The following is a 26,765-nucleotide window of genomic DNA, read 5'->3' as shown; positions in this document are numbered from 1 at the left end:
GAGGGGGTGGGGGGTGGGGGACTTAGGGGAAGAGTCACCACCTCCTCCCAGGCCTCCTGGATTCTGCCTAACCCCACCCCCCACCCCCCGCCCTGCCCAGAGCACCTTGGTAGAGGCACATTCCTTCTCCTTCCAGGGTCACTTCTCTGCACCCCCTCCGCTGACCTGCACCCCCACCATGCCCATCACCTCCTTCCTCCCCCACCAGCAGGAGGAGATAGATTCTATGTGACAGGTATAGGCTCTTAGGGAAACTGCCCACGGCATTCAGCGCAGGAAGGAAGCCAAAGGGCTGGGAATGGCTCTCTTCTGGGGACATTCCCAGATGCTGATGACTTTTTAGATGACCCCATCTTTGCACCGCGGCCGCTTGGTGTGGGAGGGGCCTCCAGAAAGTAGTCTGGGGAGGCACTCTGGCTTTGGGGGGGCTCCGCCCTCATTTCGCTCCCGCTGATGGGGTCTCTGAAGAGCGGCCGTGCCTCTACCAGCCTGTGAGTTGGGCTGATGCGGCCTGAAGAGGCCAAGTGGACGTAATGGAAAGTCAAGGGCGTGGGTTCCCCTGGTGGGCGGGATGGCCTCTGGCAACCCGCTGTCTGCCGGGTTGGAACTAGAGGTCTTGGGATGATACTTGTTCTAAGAGACTCCACCCTGTCCTGGGCTGAGGTGCCCTCGACGGTTCCTCGTGTCGTCCAGGTGAGCCGCTTTTTCTGCAGAATTCCCGGCTTCTTCCCCAGGTTCTCAGGGCAGACGGGGCCCGCTGCGGCTCAGCGGCGACCTCGTCATCGCCGTCCGCTGCCCTCCGTCACAAAACCGCTGTTTGGTAGCTGTCTCTTGTCTTCCCTTGCTCCTCTCTGCGGGAGGTTAACACTTGCTTCGCAGAGGATGACACCGAGGTCCTGAGGCCGGGAGTGACCAAGCCGAGATTCTCCCCACAGCCGGGGCCCTGCTCAACCCCCGGGGCCGGGCGGCACACTCCGCCCCTCTGGCTTCCTGCTGGCCGGCAGGACTGCAGAAATACCCACGGTGGTGACAGAAGACTGAGGGGGGTGCTCTTGCCTGGACACCCTGGGGAACGAGGCAGGCAGCTCCCTTTGCCTCTCCCAGGACAGTCGGGTGTTTGCAGGGATGCTGGTGCCGCGATAGAAAATGTCAGCAAGGGACGGACTTCTTGCCAGCCGTGGCGTGTTCCTTGGCAGAGCGAATGGCTAGCGAACGAGCACGATCCGAGGACGGGCCCGAACAAGGATAAACAACACGTTGGTTGGTGCGCGGAAAGCAAAGAAACCAGGCTGAGTAAATAAGGAGCCAGATGCTGAGCACGGGGCCAGGGGAGTGAGCGCGCAGGAGGGCACGGGGGCCCTTTGATACAAGAGCAGGGGTACAGAGTGCATCTCTCTGCTTTGAGACGAAGGGAGATGGGGTCTCTTTTCCCCTGGAGCTTCCAGCTTCTCGTTCGGAAAAGCCTGAGGGCCAGAAATAGCCTGTGCTCCCCTTGCAAGCTGAGGTAGGGTCTCCAGCCACCCAGGCGCCCCCGACTCACACCCCGCGGGGGCCCATCACACAACAGACACGCACTGTCAACACGTAACGGCAGAGGGATAAAGGAGTTAATAACAAATCAGAAGGTAATAAACCAGTCAGATGGTTTCTCTCTAAGGCAGCTTTGCAAATAAGAATAAAATACACCAACCTAAAAATAAGTCTTCTTTATCTGGCCCCCACTGGAGAGGAAGAGGCAGTCAAGGCAGTGATGTGGGCCTTGTTTGCCTGGTGGAGTCTATGGAAACCTAACAGCACGCCGGGCTGGGCGCCCATCCTGCAGCCTTCGAGTCTGGGATCGTGCTGGGTGACAAGACGCCCCCCCAAGACCACTCTTAGGGCTCCAGCTAGAAACTGGAGAAGCCAGGGCAGAGAGGCTCTCTCTTCTTCAAGACGGCCCCAGGGTTCTCAAGAGGAGAGTGCCACCCAGAGCTCTCTGGGACCCCTCCAGGGACTGTGGGCTGGATGTCCGCAGGGGACAGGAATCTACGTGCCATCGGCTGTAGGTCTTGAGAAGACACATCCATCTGATAGCACTGCCGGTTCATTTGTATCTATTTGGTGTCCTCGTCAGATGCTGGGATTTATCTTCATTAAGGAGGGAAAGAGACATTTTCTGATGAGGTCTGAGAGACGATTTCACCTTCCTCTTGTCTCACCCCAAAGCCGGGGCACTGGGCAGGGTGTTCTTCTGAGCTCTCGGGGAGAGAGGGGTCCTTGTCCCTCTCTAAGAGGAGGAAAATGCCTCTGGACCGAAGGATGCCTGGGCAGAGGGTCTCTGGCTTTGTGCCCACTTCAGGGCGTTTTCTACTTTCAGGGGAAGAAACCAAAGACTATCCAGCCCTCAGCCCGAGGGATCTGTGTAGGAGGCTCTGAACACATTAGTGCCCTTTGTGCTGAGGACGGCGGATGTATTAGTTATCTGTTGCTGGGCAATAAATCACTCCAAAACTTAGTGACTTGAAATGACACTAATCATTTATTATCTCTCCCAGTGTCTGGCCCTCAGAAACAGCCTGGCTGGGTAGTGGCCAGGGTCTCTCGTGGGGTTGCAGTCAGGATGCTGCTGGCCTGCTGTCGTCCGAAGGCTGGACCGGGGCTGGGGCCCCACTTCTAAGGTGGCTCTCGCATGGCTGGCAAGTTGGTTCCTCTCAGGCACGCTCTCCGTGGGGCTGAGTAGCCTCCTAGTATGGCGGCCGCTTACCCCAGAACAGGCAAGCCAAGAGACCGAGGCAGAAGTTGTGGTGCCTTTCAGGACCTGACCATGAAAGTCCCATGCTGTCACTCCAGTATGTTCCACTGGACACAGAGTGCGGCCTGCTTCCGCGTGGGAGCGGACTATGCTAGGGCCTAATTCCAAGAGCAACGGTGGGGCCATCTTAGAATCTGGGTATCGCAGCAAGGACGAGAAGATGCTTAGGGCAGGGCTGGCATCAGGATGAAGGCTTCTCCCAGGACGGGGGAGCCTAGGGTATGGAGATGGCAGAAAGAACACTGACCTCAGAGTCTGAAAGATCTGGGATTGGATCCCACCTGAGTCACCTGCCAGCTGTGTGACTTTGAACAAACAGCCTTGCCCTCTCAGCCTCAGCTTCCTTATCTGCCAAAGAGAGTGAGCATCCCGACCCTACTCTGCCCTTGACAGAGTGACATATAGTATGTGACATATAGTCAGGCCCAGGAAATGATCATTCCTTCCTTCCAGTGTCTTGTCCTCCCGATACCGTGATGAACCCCACAAGCTTTCCGGGCACCTGCCAGACATCTCCTAGGGGCCACTGACCAAGGCACACTCCTGGAGCTCCACCCACAAGGGTCTGAGGCCTGGGAGTAGAGGCGACGTGTCTTTTACCCTTCCCGGTCTGGTTGAAATGCCCTAAGGTGGTTCGCGGACCCTAAATTCTGCCTCCTTTGCCTCCTAGGTGAACCCTTGTCTGGGGTGATCACAAGCCCACCCTCCAAAATGCTGCACTTGTTAATGCCTGGAATGCTAATGCCTGCTAGAAACAGCTGCTTAAATAGCACCAGGAAGGATGTGCTGAACAGCCAGCCCCAAGGGGGGTGGGGGAGGGCAGAAACAATGGAAGGAGGCGGGCCGACTCCAGGCCCCGAGGTCCTGAGCTTGTGCCGGGCAGCAGGCACGGAGGAAGTCCGTGGCTTTGACTTCAGGGACCCTGGGTCTGAGTCCTTCCTCACCCCTTCTATTTGGCTCATCTTCTCCGCGCTCCATGGCCAAGATCCCGGGGAAGTTGCACAGTGCCCAGCATTGACCATGCGCCGCCTCTGGCTCCAGGGCCCAGCCAGAGGCAGCGCCCCCGGCAGAGAGAGCGGGTTGGTTCCTGGGGAACCTCTGCGTCAGGGTACCTGGAGGTGTGCCCAGACCCCGGCTCCAGACTTGGCTAAGTCTCCATGGTCCATGTCTGTGCCTCAGCAAGCTTAGTGCCTGCTGAAACTGTCCCCACTTTGGGACCTCCCTCCCTGGAGGGGTATTTGCCGTGACCCAAAAGACTCCATTCATCTCTACCCAACATACTTTTCCCGAGGACTTGCTAGAGGAGCACGACCCAGCTCGTTCTAGATGAGCCAGGTAGGCAAAGGGCTACCATTTTGAAACAAAGAATCGTAGGATCCCAGTGGAGAGAAAACTTCTCTCTGCCTCCAGAAGGGGGCTGCCACGGGTGGCTTCTGAGAAGTGAGAACATTTGAGTTGGGCCTTGAGCGAGAGGTGGAGAAGGGGAAAAGGGGCGGGGAGAACAGCATGAGCAAAGGCCAAGGGGGTGGAAGGGAATAGTAAGCGCCAGTCTGATGTGTCTGGAGTGTGGAGTCTGTGCTTCTGAGAGATGAGGCCGGGAACGCGGGTCGGGATGAGGTTGTGAAGGTCTTCACCGCCAGCTAAGCATCTCATCCTTTGTGGGTGGGTCCAGGGGAGCTACAGGAGGTTCCCGAGCAGGGGAGGTCCAGCCTGGCCCAAGCTCTGCTTCGGAACAAGCCACACCAGGAGGGCCCGGCTCCGCTTTCTTCTCTGTCCCCCACGCCCGTCATTATTCACCTGCTCCCGGCCACCACCCAAACCCAGTGCCTCAGAGAAAGAAGGGCCGACAGAGCTGTACTCCCAAGTTTACACAAAACCCCCAGCACCGGTGCCACACCAGCCCAGGAGGGAGGCAGCCGTAACAAGAGAGGAAATTACAGATAAGAGAGGAGAAATGGCCACAGCAAGATGAAGGGAAGGCAGGAGCCGGCAGAAAACAAACCAAGGTGTCAAGACAGAATCAATAACCATCACCGCGAAGAGAAGAAGATGGGATTCATTACAGAGAGGGTAAAACAGACATTACCCAGCCTGCCCACGCGGCTCACTGCACAAGTGGTAGAACTTTCGACTCGACAAGTGCTGACGGTGGAACTACTTGACAACATAGCGACATAGGAGAGACAGAGACGGCAGAGGGGGGAGACGAGCGGAGCAGAGAAGGAGACACGCGGAGGGTCTGAAAGACACAGCCAGGCACGCGGGCGACCACGGGTCAGCTCGGGGGGAGATACAGAGAGACGAATTCGCGGTGGCGTTGGCTTGATTTGGGCCCAGGTTCACCTCTGTCACCTTGTCTGATGCCAGGAGGAAAGGAATCTGACCCAGAGGGTGGGACTCGCGGAGAGGAGTCTCTGTGGCCGGGGCCAGGACTATGGTCCTCCTCTCCATCCTTCCTGGAGGCCTTTCCCCCACACAGGCATAAGGAAAAGGGGAGAGGGATTCTAGGACAGCCTTCTCTGCAGCTGGACCAGGCAGTGGGGCAGGGTTGGGGTCAGGGGCTCGGCCGCCCCCGGGGTGGGAGAGAGGTTGAGTGTCACAGCCGGCTGCAGGAGCCCAGCCAGGCAGACGTGCAATCGTTAGGCCGGTGATCACAAGCATGACTACTATGGAGAGAGCGCACCCAGGATTGAGTAAGTAGCTGGTACTCTGACAGGCGGGCAGAATGATGGAGGGGGCAGCAGGCAGCCTCGGGGCGGCCTGGCGCTGGCAGCCAGATCCCAGCCCCAAGGAGGAGGTGTGAGACTCTGTGGGCAGAGGCCCAGGCCTGGAGAGACCGGAGTATCAGGGACCCTAGCGTGATAAGGCCTAGAACGCCAGGAACAAAACAGACCCTGCATTATCTGTCCCCAGAGCCTTGCAGACCGACACTGTGAAACCGGACCACAATGGTGAAACCCAGAGCTTCAAGCCGGAACTGCTAAGATCTGCCAGTCCTACAGCCAGCCCCGGGCCTGGGGCAGAGCCTGCAGGTGGGAGGAAGGGAGGGGGGAGTGCAGTGAGAAATCCCAGCCTTGGAAAGAGGAGAGCTGCAGAGGCCAGGGCCCGGGCAGGTCCAGGGACCCGAGGCCCCACCCTCAGGTCTGCCCGGATCTTCTCCACCCCAGGCTGCCGAGGCTGGCTGGTTGAGAGCCTACGGAAGCAGGAGCAGGGCAGCTGCAGGCAGGGGTCTTGGCGTGCGAGAGGCTAAAGGACCCGAGAGGGAACACGGGCCGGACCCTGTGCCCCCTAGGCACCCTTGCACCCAGCAGGCGGGTGCCTGATATGGCTTGCCTAGAGGATCTTGGAAGCTTCACTTGGCGCTGGTGTTAAAAACATGTACCTGTCAGGGCCAATCTGGAGAGTAAGCGAGATGGAAGCTGGGAGAGCATCCAGGCCCCAGTGCACTCACACCGGGAGAGAGGACAAGGCCCTCAGCTACATGTTCCCTGTTCAGACACTGTCCTCCCAGGTAAGGAGGCCAGTGAATAACGGTAATGGTCACTGTGCTCAATGCCGCATGGGCTTTGTCTCATTTGAACCGCACAACTAATAAAGAGGAGGAAACAGGTTCAGAGAGGTGATGGCACCGGCCCAAGGTCACACGGCTAGAACCAGGATCCGAACCCAGACCGGGTGGCTCCAAAACTGAAACTCTTACCCCCCCCCCCCCCCCCCCCCCGCCGCCGGGAGTGGTCCAAGGACAATCCCTAAGCTCTTTGGATTTCTTTTTCTCAAAGATGTCTGCAGATGGCCCCGTGTGCTGGCCCTCGTCCTCACAACCCCAAATCTTCAGGCTTCTTGCTGTAGGCTGGAGGTGGTGGGCCAGCTCCCCCTCCAGGTCTCCCCACTCCTGGGTGTTCTCCCTTCCCTGGAAGGAGGGTTCTGGGCTTCTTGAGCCAGAGGGAGCGACGACCAGCTGGGTTCCGGGACCCCTCTCCGTCTCCCCACCTGCGTTCCACCTCTCCATCCCTCCCACGGTGGGGCCCTTCGTTCTTGGGTCTTCGTCTCTCTCCGGCATCCTGGCTCTCTTGCCTTTCTGTCAACCTTTCTCTTTGTCTCTGAGTTCCTCACAGCATCTGTACCTCTCCTTCTGTCATTCCCTCCTGCATCCTTCCCCATGTCTTGCCTCTGTCTTCCTATATTCTTTTTTGTGCCTGGATTTGCCTCCACCTCCCCTGTCTGTCATTCTCATACACCTTGCAGGAAAGCCAGCGCTGTTTGGGGTGATGCGCTTGAGAAATCTCCTATAGGCAGGGGTATCCTACAGGCTCTCCCCGATACCCGTGATCAGCTTCCTTCTCTTTCCCAGATCCCGGGCTCAGAGCGGGCTTCGAGAGCAGGAACAGCCCAGCCAGGGAAGGCAGAGTCCTGGGCTTAGCACGGGGGCTCTCAGGGGAGCCAGGGGCTTTGATCCCAGGCAGTCAGCTTGGAGACAGCATCTTTGGCCATTGCGGGGAAAGTGATGGGCTGGGGAGGAACAGGAGGTAGTTAGTTGAATGCACGTTGATACTAACAAAAATCTGGCTAAAACAATGAACTGGTAAGATAGAACCATCGCTGCTTCCTAACAGCTTGCGATGCTACGGATGTGCCCTGTCCTGCCCCACAGTAAAGGATGCTCCAGCCCAGCCCCCGCCCTGTGTCTGCCATAATAGCAGCAAATCCAGACAAGCTCCTCCCCCGGGGCCCCAGGCCTAATGAATGTTCGCAGGGGCAGAGCCAGACTCCCTGGCACCTCAGGGCCTCTGTCCTGGCCCTCCACCTGCCTGGACCGCTCCTTCCCCAGATGTTTGCATGGCCTGCTCCCTCAAGTCCCAAGGGTGTTTGCTGGGATGTGCATCCTGCCAGCCAGGCCTTCTCTGAAAACCCCATTTAAAATTGCCCCCACCTCGGGGCGCCTGGGTGGCTCAGTCGGTTGAGCGTCCGACTTCCGCTCAGGGCATGATCTCGAGGTTCGTGAGATCGAGCCCCACGACAGGCTCTGTGCCGACAACTCGGAGCCTGCTTCAGATTCTGTGTCTCCCTCTCTCTCTGCCCCTCCCCCACTCACACTCCATCTCTCTCCTTCAAAAATAAATAACCGTTAAAAATTTTTTTTTAATTGACCCCACCTCGCCATCCCTCTCCCCTCCCCTCCCCTGCTGCAACGTGCTTACTTTCTTCCACCTGTTTGATTAGGTTACTCTGTCCCCTCCCACCTGCATGTAACCCCCGCCCACCTCTTTGACTTACCACCTCCCCAGAACCTTCAGTAGAGCTGGTGCACAGTGGGCACTCAATAAATATTTGTTAAATAAATGGATATTCTTTCTACCTGGATTAAAAATTTCGCCATACCATGGGGATGGTTCGGCAATCTTTATGCATTCTTAAACGTTTTTGTCGATTTTTTTTTCAGAATTTGAGTTATTTCCTTTTGTGTGTGTTTTTTTTTTCATTTCTAATTCACATTCAGCCTATTCTTGTTACTCCATACTGTTTAGATAATATAAACGGCCATAAAAAAGTTAGAAATAACCCAAATACCCAATAACAGAGATTAGTTGGATACCTATCTAGCATTACAAAATGGAATAAATGAGATATTCTATTTTTGTAAACTAAATCTGTAGATATAGAGATATTTATCTCTCATTATTTGGCAAAATGTTTTCTCACAAACCCGAGTATGGATATTAAGAGCTGCCAGATGAAAAGGGGACTCGAGAGTCAAAGGGTTTAGGGAACAACAAAGTTAAACAGATTTTCTTAGCTGGGGAACTCTCCAGAGCTTTAAATTCATTTATGATGAATATCACAATGAATATTCATTACGGCGAATATTACAAGCTCCAAGAAGAAAGTAGAATACGTAATACTTTTCAAACTTTGACCAGGTTTATGGTTGCTGTTAGTGTGAACTTGTTTTATAGCCTGAGGGACTGAAATGCTGAAATTTTCTTTGGGAACCAGTAAAATGTACACACACACACACACACACACACACAGAAAAGAATCCAAGGTGTATACACCAAGATGTTCTCAGTGGTTGTGTCTGAATAGGTGGGCTTATAATTGTCTATTATATTCTTTTTGCTTGTTTGTATTTCCCACAATGTGCGCTTTCTGTAATAAGAGAAAAAGAAGAATAAACAGGGGCTCCTGGGTGGCCCAGTTGGTTAAGCGTCCGACTTCGGCTCAGGTCATGATCTCGCCGTTCGTGGGTTCGAGCCCCGTGTTGGTGTCTGTGCTGACAGCTTGGAGCCTGGAGCCTGCTTCAGATTCTGTGTCTCTATCTCTCTCTCTGCTCCTCCCCAACTCGTTCTCCGTCTCTCTAGCTCTCTGTCTCTCTCTCAAAGATAAACATTAAAAATACAAAAAAACAAAACAAAACAAAAGGCATAAACAAAAAATAAAACCAACACAGAAATTATAAGGGAAAATACCTGTAATTTTCCAGTTTGGGGTTTTCTCCCTCTTTTTAAACATTTCTAACTTGTTTTCAGCCTGCTGTGTCCTGCTTTTTATTTGATTTTTCGATGTTTGTGTACTTTTTATTTTGAAAATTAGTTGAAAGTGGATGTTTCCAACCCACAGCCATATTTTTTACGACCCATTCATCATCTTGACCAAATACTCGTCTCTGGACCCAATCAGGCAGGGGGATGGGAGGAGGGGCTTGGAGGAGGAGGTAACAGAGAGACTAGGTGTAGACAGGTGGGAAAAGAGAGGGAGTAGGGCAGGGAGGGGTAGAGAGATGGGGGGGGGGCGGGGGATGTGAGGAGAGAGCAGAGTTGGAGCAGGATGGAGAGAGGACTCAGAGAAATGGTGGATTAAACAGGAGGCGAGAAGGGAGGAACGCACAGCCGTGACATTCCCCGTCACTTGCTGAAATGGGGGTGGGTTGGTGCCCAGGACACTTGCCCTCAGTGAGATCACAACGAGACAGGAAATGGGTAACAAACTATTTCCAGAGAGTGTTTGTGTCCTGATGCAGGAAGCCCAGGGTGTTCTGGGCCCGAGGGACCCCGGGAGGCATCTGTCAGCACAGCCCCCACAGGCAGGGCCTACCTGAGCTGCCCTTCCTCCTAGAGGACAGAAGCGGGGTCCCTGAGCTCCGGGCCCAGGGTCTCCATGGGAGGGGCTTAGACAGCCACCTGATTAAGCTGGGTGGGGGTGGGGAGGGCTGGACCACTTGTCTCAAAGCTGCACAAGCATCTCAGGCAGTGCATGCTGTTTTTACAGACTGTTTGTTATAAATGGACAGAAATAGATTTTTTTTTTAAATCATTCTTATTCACATGCTTTACATAATATTGAGAAACGTGAATTGCCCCCACCAGAGAACATGTATTATTACCGTGATCTGGAGACTGGAGGACATTACACAGGGGTTGAAGCTGCCTCTGTCCCCAGCCCAGGGCTGTGTCAGGAACTGGTGCAGTCATGTCCTGCTCCAAACCAGGAACGGGGCGAAGATGGCCTCTGGAGGCCCCTTTCAGGCCTGCCAGTCCCGGAATCTGCGCAACTTGGTGAGGGCCAAGCCTCAGCTGCGCCCCCCGCCAGCCCCCAGCCTTTCCCTGGCCCTCATCACAGTTACTAGACCGCGTTCCCAGTGGGAAGGCCAGCGGCCAGCATGAATCTCCCCCACCCCCACCCCCACCCCTATTTCATGTTTCTGATGGACGGCTCCGAGGTGCCAGTGTGGAGGGAGAGGGGGAGAGGCTGGGCCTGCTCTAGGGACCCAAACTTAGTGTGTGAAAATCTGGGTGGGGCTGGGCACTGGAGCCCCCACTCACCTCCCTGATACAAGCCCCATTCCGGGACTCTTCCTGATCTCGTGGAGTTTACAGCCCCGCAGGAAAGGCAGGCATGTAAATAAACGTAAATGTGACTGGTCCCTCCTCCCAGAGGGGGTTCTGTGGCCACGGAGAGCCCTGAGGGTAAGCCAGGCAGGGTCTAGAGCTGGGGAGGCTGAGAGGGGTCTGGGAGTGACCGGAAGGAAAGGCGACAGTGTGTAAGTGTGTGCATGCATGTGTGTGCGCAAGTATGCATGAGCGTGTATATGCATGTGTGTGTGTGCATGTACGTGCACGTGTCAGTGTGTGTGTGTGTGTGTGTGTGTGTGTATGTCCCCTCCATCCGGGGCCCCCGACCTGTGGCAGGCGGTTTAGAGTCTAAGGATCCAGGCTCCAGAACCAGACTCCTCACTTGGGATCCTGGCTGTATCTTCCCTTGATTCGACCTTGGCCAAGTTCCTTTACCCTCACTTGGAGCTTTGGCTTCCTCCTGTACAAAATGACAGTAAAAGCACCTACCTCGCAGGGTTACCAGTGAGCATTCAGTGAGGTCATACAGGTAAAGCACTGAGACTAGCACTGACACACGACTGTCGCTGACATTATTCTATCAAGAGAACTTGACTTGCCCTTGGAAAGCGAAGCTTGAGATACGGACTCCCACTGCCAAGCCCCCACCCTTTTCTGCTTTGGGCAGATTTTCAGCTGTATGTGCCCTGCCCTCCCCCGCCGCCCCGGACATCAGAGAGGACGATGGAAGCATCCCAGGGCTCCTGGGAGTGACCTGGGACCCAGACGGAGGAGCCTAGGGTGCAGCACCCGCCTCCCCATCCCACCCGGGGAAGCCCGTGACAGATGGTAGTGCTTTGAGTGACTACTTCAATTTTAACTCTTTTCGATAATCCAGCGCCAGAAAGCCACATGCTTTAAAACTGTCCCCGGATCATAGATCAGCCCAAAGAGACCAAGTCCGGCTCAGTTAATAACTTCTGGAAACCCCATCAATCACTGGGGGCAGCCCTCCTTAGTGCTCTCCATATTGACTCCTGGCAGAGATGAATGGACCTCTACTCTTGGGGGCGCCTCTTGGCGGTTTGCAGCTCGCCTTCCTGCGACAGCAACTTGGGCTTTTCTGAGCTGAGGCCAGGGTGAGATAGGAGCGATGGAGGGACTATCTCTTAGAGAGAGGAAGTTGGCATCTCCTCCTGTCCTCCTGCACCATCCTCAGGGGACTCCCCTCCTTCCTGACCTCTCGTGGGCTAGGCCTCTTCTTGGCCCCCCAGTGATTGAGTAGAGCCCCAGATGGCCTCTGCCCCTCCTACAGAAAGCCCCGAAGGGTCTGCTCACTAGGGAGGGATCCCACAGGACAGAGCCGGAGTCACGTGGACACGGCACACTCCCCATTGGCTGGGAGCTGCCATCTGCTCACAGCAGAGCCCAGGACCGTTATATTCCACAGAAGTTGAGCCCTCCCTCTGTCTGGCCAGGGATGACATCCTCTCTGATGGAGACACCCGAGGCCTCTGGGCTCCTCCTTCCGGGCAGCTTTCATACCCAGCCCCGCTGTCACTTGAGGACCTGCCCATACACCCTGCCTCCGAAAGTGTGACCCCACTGCCCTCCGGTCAGTCCCCCCACGTACCCCGCCAGAGGCCTCTTTGAAGTTCAGACACCACGCTGATCACATCCCTCCTGTGGTGCAAAGCACATTTCCAGTGTCTCCCCTCTACTTGGGGAATAGGGTCTAAACTCCTTAGCCTGGTGTACAAGCCCAAACTGACTCTGCTGGTTGGCCCAATACTTATTCCTCAGCCTGAACACTTGGCTCACTCTTGAGTCATTCTTCCCTCGCCTACCACCCTCTTGTACGTTTCAGCATTTACTTCTAATGCTTGTGAAACCTCCTCTCTGTCCTCTCCACCTATCCAATCCTACCTCACCTCCTCCATGAAGTCCTCCTTGACCACTCCAATCCCCCACTTCTGGCACTCTGATGGCATGCACTGTGCCTGACACAGCCTTGGGCATGTGGCACGGGCAGCTTTGCATTGTAGCCCTGTCTTAAATTTCTTTGAGTACTGCATAGGACACCTTGTCTTTGTCCAGCCAAGATATTGTCCAGCAATATCAGCAAGGTGCCTTGCTTTAAATGCCCACCTCTTGGATATACTCCTGGACGAAGTCTCCCCCAGGCATCCTTGGAAGTTCTCTTTGGCCTACGGTAACCTAGACACATGTGGGAGGTGCCCTGTTCAGGGGTCCGATGTGCCACCTAGTTTGGTTAAACAATTCCCTGTCCCGGTGCGTAAATGTACCACATTTTCTTTTTCCATTCTTCTCTCGATGGACGTTTCCTTGCTTCCATATTCAGGCTATTGTGACTAGCCAAGCCAACCTACTGCCATGATGCAGTATTATTACCTTCTTAAAGAAGAAGACACTCTCATCATATGTGACAACATGGATGAACCCTGAGGACATTACGTTAAATGAAATAAGCCAGTCGCAGAAGGACATATTCTGAGTGATTTCACTTACACGAAGTATCTAAAGTGGTCAAACTCACGGACGCAGAAAGCGGAATGGTGGTTGCCGGGGGCAGGGGGAAGTGAGAGTGGGGAGCTGCTGTTCCCTGGGTATGAAGTTTCAGCTCTGCAAGAGGAGAAAGTTCTAGAAGTCTGCAGTAACCAGTGTGCTAAAGGTGAGCCATAATGTACTGTAGACTTAAAATCTTGACGGGGGTGAATCTCATGTTCTGTGGTTCTTTTCCCCACAATAAAAAAAAAAAAAAAAAAAAAAAAGAAGAAGAAGGACACATGTTTAGAGGAATTAAAACAGTAGATCTGTCAAAAACAAAAGCAAACGAACCAGCCCTCCAGCCCCATGCCCACCGTAGCCCTCCCCCGAGAGTTCTCTTCCCGGTTCTTCCTGTCCAGGACCAGCTGTAGACTCTGGCAGCTCTGTATTCTGCAAGGAGCTCAGAGTGTAGCGTTGCAAGATTTGGGCTTCTTGACTCTGCTCTTTATTAACTGGGTGATGTGTGCAAAATAGCTACACTCCTTTTCCTGAGTTTCCTCGTCTTTGAAAAATGGAGACCATGGAAATATGGAGTCCTGGCTACCTCGCAGTGCTTCTGTGAGAATCTGACGAGCTCCTGTTTGAGAAAGCACATTGTGAATGGTAAAGCGTTATACAGGTTGCTGTGAGCATTCCAGGGAAGGTTCTGGCCAGATGGAGGTGGGGGGTCAGAAGCTGTAGCGCCTCGTTCCGTTGGCTCATTTGAATCGGGAGCAGTGAAGATTGCTGTAGAAAATGACCCTGGAGTCTGAGCTGCCAGAGGGGCTGTGCTCCAGTTGGGACTGGATTCAGCTACAAGTGACCAAAATAACCATGGCTCATATGAGATTGGAGTTTATTTTTCTCTCACATGAAAATCTGGAGGCAGCCAGGGAATGTCAGGGATGGAAACGTTGACCCATATATCCCTCAGAAGTCCCATGATCCTCCCAGGTTGCTCCTGTGCTACCCCTGTGGGGCAGCCCTTGTCCTCGTTGTTGAAGATGGCTACCATCATGGCCGTGTTCCAGGTGGCTTCATGGAGAAAGGGACAAATACACAAAGGGCCAAGGGCATACATGCCAGCTCTAATTTATGGAAGACTCTTGGAAGCTGTCCGACGACACTATTGCCATAGGGCAGAACTTAGATGCATGGTCTTACTTAGGTGTGAGGGAGGCTAGGTTATGTAGTCTTCCCTCTGGGTGGCCATGTGTCTAGGAAAATTCTACTGCCTCGAAATGAGAGGAAAATGAATCTTGGAAGGAAAACTAGTTATCTCTGCCATGGGATGGGTGGGGGGGGGTCAGAGGGGCAGAGCGGGGAGAGGGGAAAGTGGGTGATGGGCATTGAGGAGGGCACCTGTTGGGATGAGCACTGGGTGTTGTATGAAAATCAATTTGACAATAAATTATATTTAATATGAAAAAATCCACATTTTCCTGTTGGACTCCAAAGCCCTTTATTACCTTGTATGTTTCTCTGCGCCAAAGACCCAAAAAGAAGGTGACGATTTGGATCCTGGTATTGACCCCTTCAGGTTGTCCTCTCCATTCCCACCGACCAAGCAGCCACCTGGATGACCCAAATTTCAGGGCCAATCGTTTTGGATGCTATTAACTGCTCCCTTCTTCTGAAAGCTTTATCCATCCAGGTTAGATTTGGGAGGTTTTAACCCAACTGAGGATGTGACACAGGTGATTGGATGGGCAAGTGTGGGGTTCAGGGAGGACTTGGGGCTGGAGGTATCACTCCCTGCTGAAAACCCTCTCATGGATCCCCTTTGCCCAAAGGCCAGAGTCTACCCTGGGAGGGGCCGGAAGAGGGGTCCTCTCAGCCCAGGCTGGAGAAGTTGGAAAAGTCAGGGGATCAAGCACAAAGCCTGGGGCCAAGTAGGAAGCAAAGTCCAAACTCAAAGAAAGGAGTTCAAAGAGCTTATCGACATCCAAGGGGCCAAAAGCAAGCTTGACGTTAATCCTTATCTATCTAGTGGTTTCAGCTCAGTCTTTAGTACTTCTGAAGACTTTCCCACGTCTCTGAGTAGTTAGTCTCTCTGTTACAAGCCCCTATAGCACCAAGCAGGTAGCTGCCCTTCGTAGCTATCCTAACTCACATTTGATATTTACATTTCATATTTGTAATTTAAACAGGTCATTGAGATTACACGTGATAGTTGCGATTTACACGGATGCGTTTGCTGGTGAGATCAATGATGGTCTCTTAGACTAAAAACTATGTGAGGGCAAGTGTGGCTTCTGTCTCACTTTCTGCTGTGTTGAGAGAATGGGAGATTAATGAGTGTCCAGAGGGATCCCAGAGGCAGAGGGACAGGAGTGCAGAGCGGTTGAGGTCAAGAGCAATTGCCAGGAACATACGTTGTGGTCCAAGACTGGTTTCTGTGGGTTCACCGAGGTGGGACGTGTGGGTGGGGCCCCAGGGGTGTGCTGATTTCAGGATTTTTGCTGGCCTGGCTCCTTCCTGCCCTGATGCCTCATTTCTCCCAACCTCCATCTCTGTCTCCATCTTTACATCTTTACAGTTCTAGGGCGCTGCTTGAAGCTCCCATATATTTGCAGTGTGATACCCTGAACCTATCTTTATTCATGTTCTTCCCTATTAATCTTCTGTTCTTAACCATGGCAAATCATTGTTTATCTTCCCAAACTAAACTCAGATGTCTCCTTCTCCAGATGGGCTTTCAAAACCTCCCAGACTTTCACGCTTTCTTCTGCTCCACACTGTTCGGGGTCATTATGTGTAAACTAATCAGCGGCTCTGTGAAGGCAGGAGCCGTGACCCCGTCTTCACTCCGCTCCCCGGCGCCTAGCACATAGTAGGCGCTTCACAAGCAAGCAAATGCGTGAGTGAATGAATGGCGATCTAACCCAGATTTTTGGAAACCGTATGGAGCATGATCAGCCTGTCTCATTACTCATAGTTGTTACACCGTAGGTCCTGATTTTTCTCCTGAAAATTGAGCTTGCTGTAAAAATCGCGCACTATTTCCCAACCTAAGGTCTTTGGACCCCCAGGGAAAGTCATAATAAAAGATTCTGAGAGCTTCTGTCAATGTCTCAAATAGCCCAACAGAAATCATACTGTTATCTGCACTCTGGCCGCACAGCCTACCTAAAACATCGGGTTTCTCTGCTTTTAACCGGGATTGTGTCAACTCAGTGTGCTAACAGTGGTTATCTCCTGCTACTCGAGACCTTCGATTGGCTGGGGATGACATCATAGGAGTCCCTGGGGTCTGTGGAAGGAAAAACAATAAAGGAGATCCTGGGAAGTTAAGAGGTTGGAACCACGGCAGGGAGGACGGGGCTCTGGGCTCACAGAATTAGGAGACACGGGAGTTGGCCATGGCCCTGGTTGAACAAGCCACCCCTCTTCTCTGGGCCCCCATCTCCTTGTCTGGAAAGGGGGAACACTCATATCTGCCTTGAAGGTCAAATAAGGGCCTCCAAAAGGAGGAGTGCTAGAGGAAGAGCAGGATTGTGCCCAGCCTAGGAGGTCCCCAGGAGACCACAGGCAGAGGGAGAAGGAGAAGTGCTTCCTGGGGTACAGAGAAGGGTGGGACGTCGGGCAGGTGTCAGATGGTAAAGGGCTGTGAAGCCATGCTAAGGGGGATGGACTGTGTGGTGCTTCGCGGAAAATTCCAGAACTGGTATTGGCCCTCCATTATGATGGATGTTGTGGATCCCAATGCTTCCCTCTGCTTCTCAGGCAGCAGTCTGGACTCAGAATCCGCCCCAGCCCACCTCTGTCAGTATCGATTTCAGCCCGTGGCTCTGAAGGTTTCAACCCAGCTGTGGCTCCCAACATGTAGAGCTCCTGAGTCCCGGGTGCTGGGGAGCACAAGTGTCTCCTGGGGTGGTGCTCGTGGCAACCGGCCAGGTCGCTGGGACCGGACACCGTGGGCACCATCGCCATGAGGACCAGAGCCAACGGAAGCCCCGGTGGATGATGGGGACCCTTGGCGGGAGGTGCCGCCGCGTCCTGGCTGAGCTCTTCTGTGCAGAGGGGACACTCGGTGCTGCCACTCCCCCCCACTCCCACCCCCAGTTGTCTTCGGAAAACACTTTCTTCCTGGAGACCAACGAACAAGCTGCCTTCCGGGGGAAGTTCCATCTTCCCGGAGTCCCAACTCAGAATGCGTTCATGTGTTCTCCGTGCTCGTATACACACTTTGGACACCTCTACTTACTACTTACTTAACTCTTTCTCATTTTTGGATGATTTCCTTTCTTGCCCAGACTGAGCAGGATTGCACCCCGCCTGACCTTGGATCTCCAGCCCTGGATGCTGAGCCACGGCCGGGGCCCATTAAATGTTGTTGACCGTGGGAGGAAAAGGTCTTGTGTGGCCAAATGTGATGCCCGATTTGATCCTGGCCTGCTATTACTATGTATGCACCGAGCGCCATACCCCTCTCCCGGGCCCCATTCCTCCTTCGTGTGTTCTCAGTGTCTACGGTGACAGAAGTTGAAACGGTGCCCACAGGGCTCCTTGGAGAAGGTTTCCATGAAAACGTCAAAAGATATCTCCGGCGAGGACAACACGGAAGCCACTCCAGAAATTAATTTCTGCCACGAAGATTTCCCAAAAAGGCGATGGTGTCAGAGATACCTTTCAGCCCTGTTTTGTACCTGGCCGATTCCCAGAAAGAGAAAGTCCTTCTGGAGGGCCCCCTCCTGTTCTCTGAGCCCTTGCCCTACTAGAGGCCCCCAAATTGCTCTCCCTTCTCCACCTGGATTGGAGGAAAGCCCACAGAGACGTGGCTAGCTCCTTTGCAGGGGTAGAGCCAACTGAAGGAGTGTGTTTTATGCTGGTGACCTCAGGACATTGGGACCCGCTTTAGGACGGTCTGACGGTGGCAGTGCCACACATCTTTAGGGCCAAGGGAGCACCCGATAGCTACTTTTTTCTCCCACGCCTCCTCCAAGTCACCACGCCGGAAAAAAATCCTTGCCTCTGTCACAGGCCGCACCTGTAAATAAATCGGGAGATAAAAGGCGCCTTTTGCTTTTCAAACGGTGACAGGCGCCTCCTGGTAAATTGCCTCCACGCTTTTTTAATAGAAGTAAAAAGGTTTGGGTGGATTGTGTCGCCTAATACAGAAGCACTTTTCTCTCATTTGAGCGGCCGCGGATGGGATAACAAACACATTTTTATCTCGGTCTCTAAACAAAATGCAAAGAACCCGGAGTCAGACAAACGTTCCTTTAAGGTGTATCGAGGAAAAAGCTGGGAGTGGGTGGGAACCTCTTGGTGACAAACCCCACAGGAACTGGCAGCTCAAGTTTAGGGACTGGTTCCCCCAAATAGCAGGCAGCCCTCTCTTGGCCTGGAAGTGGCTTCTTCCTGGGTGCAGAGACACGCTTCTGTATTCCCCCCTCGCTTTACTTATCTACAAGATAGAAGTAAGGTTCCCGATTACCAGATTTGTCCGGAAAGCTCGGGCCCAGTTCAGCCGCGTGGGAAGTGTTTTGTCAGCACCAGTCAAAGCCCATCCTGGTTTTGTATTCGAATGTCCGCCACCACCCAGGTACATGTTCCTACCAAGCAGCGGTAAGGCACCGCCTCCATAAGGAAGAAGGTGGGGGAAATGGTCTCTGCGGCCCTGCTGGACGCCCCCCCATGCTGGCTGGCCACTGGGGCCCCCGCACGTCCACGCAGTCCTTCCTAAGGATGTGGATTCCCTGGCAACTCCTTCCATCAACCCCTCCTCTGGGCCGTTGCTTTGCAGCTGTCATGCTTACCCAGACATTGGTCTTTCCTCCGAAAGTGGAAGAAAGAGAGCAAGCTTCAAGCTGTGGATGCTCTTATCCTGGCCCGGCAGCTGGTCAGGGACTGAAGGTGCCTGTGTGCCCCCAGATTCATATGTTGAAGCCCTAACTGCCAATGTGACGGTATTTGGAGATGAGATCTTTGGGGGATAATAGGATTAGATGAGGTAATGAGGGTGGACCCCATGATGGGAATTATCCCCTCTCCCTCTGTCATGTAGGCGCATAGCAAGATGGCGGCCACCTACAAATCCAGAGAAGAGACCTCAGAAGGAAATTACCTTGCACTTTCTGGCCTCCAGACCTATGAGAATAAGTTTCTCTTGTTCAAGCTACTCCGTCTATGGTGTTTTATGAGGGCAGCCTGAGCTAAGTGCTCTTGGAATGATTGTGGGTGAATGAATGCGTGGTCCCAAGAAGTTGGGCCCTCACACACTTGGGGTGAGTAGTGAAGCCGACTAAGGTGCTTGGGAAGAAGGGTACGGTCGAAACTCTGAGGCTGAGAACTACGCCCCGCCCCATGGCCGCCCTGCCACCCAGGGAAAGGCTTTGAGCAACTGCTGTGTGACCCTTAGCTTCTCAGCCACCTCAAGCGTATAAAACTAGGATGCAGAGAGATTGGCGAAGCTGCTGGGAGGCTTTCTCTGGAATGACCTGTCCGTGGGCTGTGTCCCACCTGTCCCCACAGGAGAGGAACTTCCCACCTACCCAAATGAAGGGACACGAAGAATGCCCCTCAAGAGCTTGGCCAAGGCCTGGGAAGGTCTAAAGGTGAGAGGCTCTGGCCGGCCGGGCGTGAGGATGCTGGGCAGAGAGGGACACGGTGGCCTCAAACTGCCTCCTCCCAGAGGCTGGTGGGGCACAGAGAGAGACCCTACTTCCTCTGGGCTGGTGGCGGCCAGGCAGAGGGATGCTGGGAACTTTGAAGCCTTTGTTCCTGCCGCAGGACTGGAGGAGGTGGGGACCAAAAGCCACCAGTAGAGGAAGCGTCACCCACATGGAGGGAATCACAAGCGAGAGAACACGCATGAGTCCCTGACGAGAGAGAGACTTAGCATTTGGAACATGCTAGGTCCAGAGGGCATGGATGCCGTAATACCGTCTTACAAGTCAAGTGAGACCTTCCCTGGCCTTTCTTCCTCCTCCCCCGCTGCCCCATCTGCACCCTAGCTGGCGTTGAGGGGATTCCCAACAGCAGACACGAGTGGAGGGAGAGCAGAGTGAGAACACAGTGAGAAACCTGGCGACCCCCGTGCCCCCCCCCCGCCCCCGCCTTCAGATTTCCAAGCTGGTGGATGGGAGTCTCAGGTAGGATACAAGCAGGAGGGTCTGATATTAGATTGACCTGGCCTTTTTTTTTTTTTTTTTAATTGAGAGTCTGCTCCAGAAGCTATGAGGTTTTCCTGAGAGATCCTCCAGTGGTCAGGAAAGATGGAGCTTGAGGGGGCTGCAGAGAAAAAGAACAGAATGAAGTTGCCTTCTGGTTGCACCTAGCAAATCCAGTGCCCCTGCCCCGGGGGAACGATTGTACTGTGTTCTGCCTGTACAACGGGGCCGGGGGAAGCCTAAGAACGTGCTACCCTGAGGGGGCAGGGGTGAGGGAGAGCTCACGGCAGCTCCTGGAGGGGCACACTGAGTGTTGTGGCCTGCGAACATCCGACGGTGCCTTGTCTGGCCTGACTCCGAGTTCAGCAAGAGAGGGAAGGGTGGTCCCCGAGATTTCTTCCCCATCAAGACACAGCACATTTTTAACCTGCTTAGGAGATAAGTCAGGCACAGCAAGAGAGTTTAGAGGAAGCGAGGGCACATCTGTGTATGCTGTTTCTTTACACGATCCTCGGCCTGGGGTCCCAGCATGAAGTGGGTCCAAATAAGAGGGGCAGAAAGGACCGCTGGGAGATCGGTCTCTGAATTATGACTTTATTATTTTATTTTTTAATTCTCACTGTTCGATTTTTTTTTCCCCAACGCTCATCATTCCTGGACCATTCAGACACTTGATTGTCTTTCCATTTACATATGGAAAGACAACCCCCCCCCCCCCCCCCCGCCCCGTCCCCAGCTCGGTCTAAACTCAAAAGAAATGATCTTTGAATTAGCCAAGTTTCCAGGTTCTGTGTGCGGCTCGCCTCTTGAAATCGAGAACGCGTAAGATCTATTTTACTGGGTCACTTTAACCCCTTCCAGGCCATCCCTCCCTAGAATTCTTCCCTATGATGAGGACGCTCTTGGAGAGAGAAGGAAAATAAACACAGAGAGGGCTCCGGCAGCAGGCTGGCTGTGCACTGAAATGGAAATGTGTTTACGGTGTGAAGAAAAAAAACCGATTTTGGGCAGTGAGGTTGGCAAAAAGAGATAAAGGGGATTTGGTTAGAAGCGAGAGTTAAATGATAGTAAAGGTCTAGAGACGCTGTGATCAATAACTATGAAGTTCAACCTCATTGCTTTTTTGCAGCCGAGAAGGGGTGAGCCCTGCCTGCCTCCTACCACCAGGCCTCTGGCCGCAGACTGTGCTGGTGGATTCAGTTGATGAGGGCCTCGGACTCTGAACTTGAAGTTCAGTACGTCGGGCCAGAGCTCTTGCTGAGGCAAAAGAGAGTGCACACTGCCTTCCTCCCATTCCGGCGGGGGGTGCATATGAGATGGGGGGCGGGGGGTGCATATGAGATGGGCACTTCTGTCGTGATCCGGGGCTGCCTGGAGCCAGCCCAGGGCTTCCTATGGGGGTACTATCTAGAGAATCCCAAGTTCCGTTGGACAAGGTGTTTTCAGGACAGAGTAGTTTAGCCCAAAGGAGAGACCGGTTTGTTGTCAATATAAAATTCAGAGCCCCATCCACTTGCCTTATGAACAACGGGTATGTATATGCTTTGGAGAAAAACGAAGTGAGGGATTCTCTGGAATTATCTTCAGGCTGTGAGAGTCAAGTAAGGCCGGATGCCCACCCCTTTCCCACCATTTGATGAGTCCGAGGTCATATAAGTGGGATGAAAGTATTGGTCTCTGTCTAGATCACCAAGACAGGACTCTGAACTTGGGTGCCTGGATGCCTAGATGACCCCATGGGGGCTCTTCAAGAGTGCCTGCAAGCCTCTTATTGAGAAAGTTGCACATTTTTAACGTGTTTTCTGAAGTTTGCCATTTTCTTTCGACCCTCAAAGAGGCTTGGGCTCCCCCAAAGGGAGAAAAACCACTGGCCTATCAAGTTCTGTAATACCTACAAAGACACTCTGTTGTATATGACTATATAGACCAACAGAGCTTTGAACGTTGAGGGAGTGAAAAACAGGAGCGAGTTTTGATATATTACTTCTTAAAAGTGGGGGAGAATGCTCTGGAGAGGCTTTCCTCCCATCCGTCTGTCCACCCATCCATTCCCCATCAACGAGGGTCTAATACGTGTCACCACGGTGTTAAGTATGGAGGTTCTAGACATAAATGGCCAATGTGGAGGGGAGATAGGTAGGCGACGTAAAACGAAATACTATGAAGTTCATTCTAGAACTGATGCCTTTCACGCTACAAGTGGAGGTATATTGTGGGGAGGCAGAGAACTCTGGTGGGCTTCGTAGAGGCTATGATACTCGAGCTGGGTCTGAAAGGATACGTCAAGGTGATAGAATCTTTTATCTCGGGTGTCTTTAAGTAAAGGTGCCCTCCCGGCCAAAGGCGGGAGCCGGAGAGCAGGACTTTCGTACAGCAGACCGTGCAGGGGGCGCCTGGGGACGTGCACATGCTTGTTTGCACACGCTGTTGGCCGTGTGTTTTGTGTGCCTCCTGGGGAGCAGGCAGCGGAGGAGGGATGGAGAAAGCGGAGGGGCTCTGTGCTCAGTATTGTCTGGCCTCCTGTTTTGCTTGGTCCCAGGCCGAGAGAGAGGTGATCGACATGTCTTTTGGAGGAGAGAGACAGGCCAATAAATGGAGTAGAGAAGAGCAGGAGACTGTTTGGGCAGGATACCGCTTCCGCATCTCGGTCCCTGGCTGCATCTTGAGAGACAGGGGGCCGTGACCAGGCTGGCCGATAGACTGGAGAGAGGCCAGCAGTGATTTTTTTCCTCCCCCTCCCTCTCCGTCTGCCCTCCCAGCAGGACGGGGAGTACGGGACGGGGCATCGGGGTGGTCGGCTCCTCCTCGAGGACCACGTGTGAACGAAGGCCTGGGTCCAAGGAGGAGCGAGGGGCAAAGCGTTACTAAACGCCCGCTCTCTCTGGTGTGGTTTGAAAGACTTTTCCCAGCCGGCTTCTGGGAAGCCCACCCCGTGCTAATACAAGGTAGAGCCGGTAAAGTCCAACTCAGCCCATACCGGGCTTGGGGCCACGGGAACTGCGAGCCGCCCGGAGGTGGGGCTGCCTTAGCGGTTTGCTAACAAGTGTACGGATGAGAATTGGAGAGAACGAAGACTTAACTCGCAGGGATTCAACCAGGGGCTATTGCTCCCCATTCCCACCCCCCCACTCCCCTCAGCGTCCAGCTCTGGTGAGCACACGCAGAGGGTGAGAAGGCAGGAGGAGGGAATGAAGACCCAGCTCTGTTCCTTGTGCTAATGGAGGGGAGAAACAGGTGTTTGGAAGGACAGACAGCCCCTAAACCTGGAGTTAGAGTAGTTTTCACACTTAGAAATATTTTTAGGGGGCGTGCCTGGGTGGCGCAGTCGGTTAAGCGTCCGACTTCAGCCAGGTCACGATCTCGCGGTCTGTGAGTTCGAGCCCCGCGTCGGACTCTGGGCTGATGGCTCGGAGCCTGGAGCCTGTTTCCGATTCTGTGTCTCCCTCTCTCTCTGCCCCTCCCCCGTTCATGCTCTGTCTCTCTCTGTCCCAAAAATAAATAAAAAACGTTGAAAAAAAAATTAAAAAAAAAAAAAAAGAAATATTTTTAGGGGCGCCTGGGTGGCTCAGTCGGTTAAGTGTCCGACTTCGGCTCAGGTCATGATCTCGCGGTCCGTGAGTTCGAGCCCCACATCGGGCTCTGTGCTGACAGCTTGGACCCTGGAGCCTGCTTCAGATTCTGTGTCTCCCTCTCTCTCTGCCCCTGCCCTGCTTGCGCCCTCTCTCTCTCTCCTTCTCTCAAAAATAAATACATAAACATCTTTAAAAAAATATTTTTGGGGGTGCCTGGGCGGCTCAGTCAGTTAAGCGTCCCACTTCGGCTCAGGCCATGATCTCATGGTCGGTGAGTTAGAGCCCCACGTGGGGCTCTGGGCTGACCACTCGGAGCCCGGAGCCTGCTTCGGATTCTGTGTCTCCCTCTCTCTCTGCCCCACCCCCGCTCACACTCTGTCTCTTTCTCTCTCTCTCTCAAAAATAAATAAACATTAAAAAATATATTTTTATAATGTCCAGTCGTCTTCATTTCCATTTAATGCTACCAAGAGCCCCGCGAGGCAGGTGTTTATATTAGTTAGCCCTCTTTCCAGATGGAAACACTGAGGCACGGAGAGCGGTTTGACTTTGGTCGTGTAGCTGTCAAGAAGCGAGACACAATTCAGACTTGGAAGTCTTCTGGCTGCAAGGCCCCTGGGCTTTGCAGCCAAACCTGCCTGGCCCTTCAGAGCTTCTGGGAAACCATAGCCTTCCCCCGTTTCCCCGGAAGCCTTGGTAGACAGGAGCTGGAAACCTGTCGTTCCTTCATCTGAGTGGGCGAGCCAGGATGTGCATATAGCGTGCCCTCGGCAAATGCAGGGAGGAACAATGGAATGTTCACATTTCTTTTTAATTATGCAGTGATACATGTAGTTACATTTAAAAATCCACATAGTACAGATAAAACCTAAGTGCTCCCTCCCCGCCCCGACACTCCCAGGTCATCGGGAGACTGGTGTGCATCTTTACAGACTGGCTTCTGTGCTTGTCACATATACGCACAAATAGAAACATGTTGGGTCTTCTGTTTTTTGCAGAGATGGTAAAATGTGGTATCACGGTTTGCAATTTGCTCTTTTCACTTTTTTGCTTAACCATATGCCTTGGACAGATTTCAATCTCACTACCTATAGAACTAGTCATTTTTTAACAGCTAAATGAAATTACATTATATATGTATACATTGTATATAAGTATTTATGTGTCTATTATTTAACTCTCTTCCTCTCTTTTTAAAAACATTTTTTTTAATGTGCATTTTTGAGAAAGAGACAGAAACAGCACAAGCAGAGGAGGGGACAGAGACGGGGGGGGCACAGAATCCGAAGCAGGCTCCAGGCTCTGAGCTGTCAGCACACAGCCCGACGCAGGGCTCAAACTCACGGACCGTGAGATCATGACCTGAGCTGAAGTCAGACGCTTCACCAACTGAGCCACCCAGGAGTCCCAACTCTCTTCCTCTCTCGGACATTTGGGTCACGTGTTTTTTCACTGTTAGAAACAACAACAACAACAGAAAACAACATAACAAAGCACATCTTTGTCCATGGTCTTCCATTTACATAAATGAGGAATTCTCTAGAAGTAAAGTTCCTGGTAGGAAGGTAAGTGCATACTTAATTTGAGTAAATACTCTTTGCCAATTTACACTCCTGACAGCAGTGTGTCAAACTTATGCCCCCACACTCCCTTGAACGCTCGATGTTATTAATATTACACTTTTTGCCAAAATAAAATATTTGATTTGATTTGAATTTCCCTGATTTCTAATAAACATTTTTCATATGTTCGCTGCTTATGTATCTTTCCTTTTCTATGAATTACTTGCTCTTAGTTTTTGCTTATTCTTATCATTTTTGTGGAAGCTCTTTATACATCCTGGGTATTAATTCACATCTGTTATGCATATTTCACATATTTTTCCCAGTCTGTCAATTACCTTTTAACTTTAAGGGTTTTTCTTTTCTTTGCCCGTCAAAAAATTCGTTTTGACGCAATTTATCAATTTCTTTCGTTTATGGTTTTGGTTTTATTGTGTCTTCCCTAAGAAGGTCTTCTGTACCCCAAGGTTATATTTTTTCTCATTTTTTTTTCTTTTTTTAAAAAAATTTTTTTTTTCAACGTTTATTTATTTTTGGGACAGAGAGAGACAGAGCATGAACGGGGGAGGGGCAGAGAGAGAGGGAGACACAGAATCGGAAACAGGCTCCAGGCTCTGAGCCATCAGCCCAGAGCCCGACGCGGGGCTCGAACTCACGGACTGCGAGATCGTGACCTGGCTGAAGTCGGACGCTCAACCGACTGCGCCACCCAGGCGCCCCTCTCATTTTTTTTTCTAATGCTTGTATCGTATTCCCCTTGCTTATGAAGCTTAGTCAACTTGAAATGTGTTGTTTGGTTATGGTGGAAAGTAGGTTCTAACTTTATTTCTTCCAAATCGATAGCTTCCATGGCCATTATTTCCGCTTCCCCTAGATTTTCCTTTCGGCATCTATCCCAGCCCTGTGTGTCCCCTGGGCTTTGCGGCTGGGCCTCATTAGTTTAGGGGTAATCCCATACACCTTGCCTAAACATCCGAGCATGGCACCACGTCGGTCATGGTGATTAGTTCAGGACCAGCGGTACGACCCAGTTAAGGCGAGGGAAGTTTACCGAGGGCACCTGGGCGAAATATTTCGCTCACTTCTAAAAGGTAACCCTGGAAGGGGGAACTAAACAAAAACTCTTCTTCCTTTGGACATCATGCTTTGTGACTATGGATCGAGGCGTTTCTATGGCTCTTTTGCCATCAGCAGAGAAGTCAGCTTGAGGGTGAGGCCACCTGTAGAAATGGGCCTGGCTATGAACTATGAACAAAGAATGGAGTCAGGGCCAGCGGCTTGGGCCAACCTCAAGGCCTTACTACCACCTTACCCACCTCTGGGCTTCCCTATGCAAGCAATATGCTTCC

Source organism: Puma concolor, chromosome D1 (assembly GCF_028749965.1).
Source record: "Puma concolor isolate L17-30 chromosome D1, mPumCon1.1.hap2, whole genome shotgun sequence".
Classification (NCBI taxonomy): domain Eukaryota; kingdom Metazoa; phylum Chordata; class Mammalia; order Carnivora; family Felidae; genus Puma; species Puma concolor.
Note: the sequence above shows the minus strand (reverse complement) of the source record.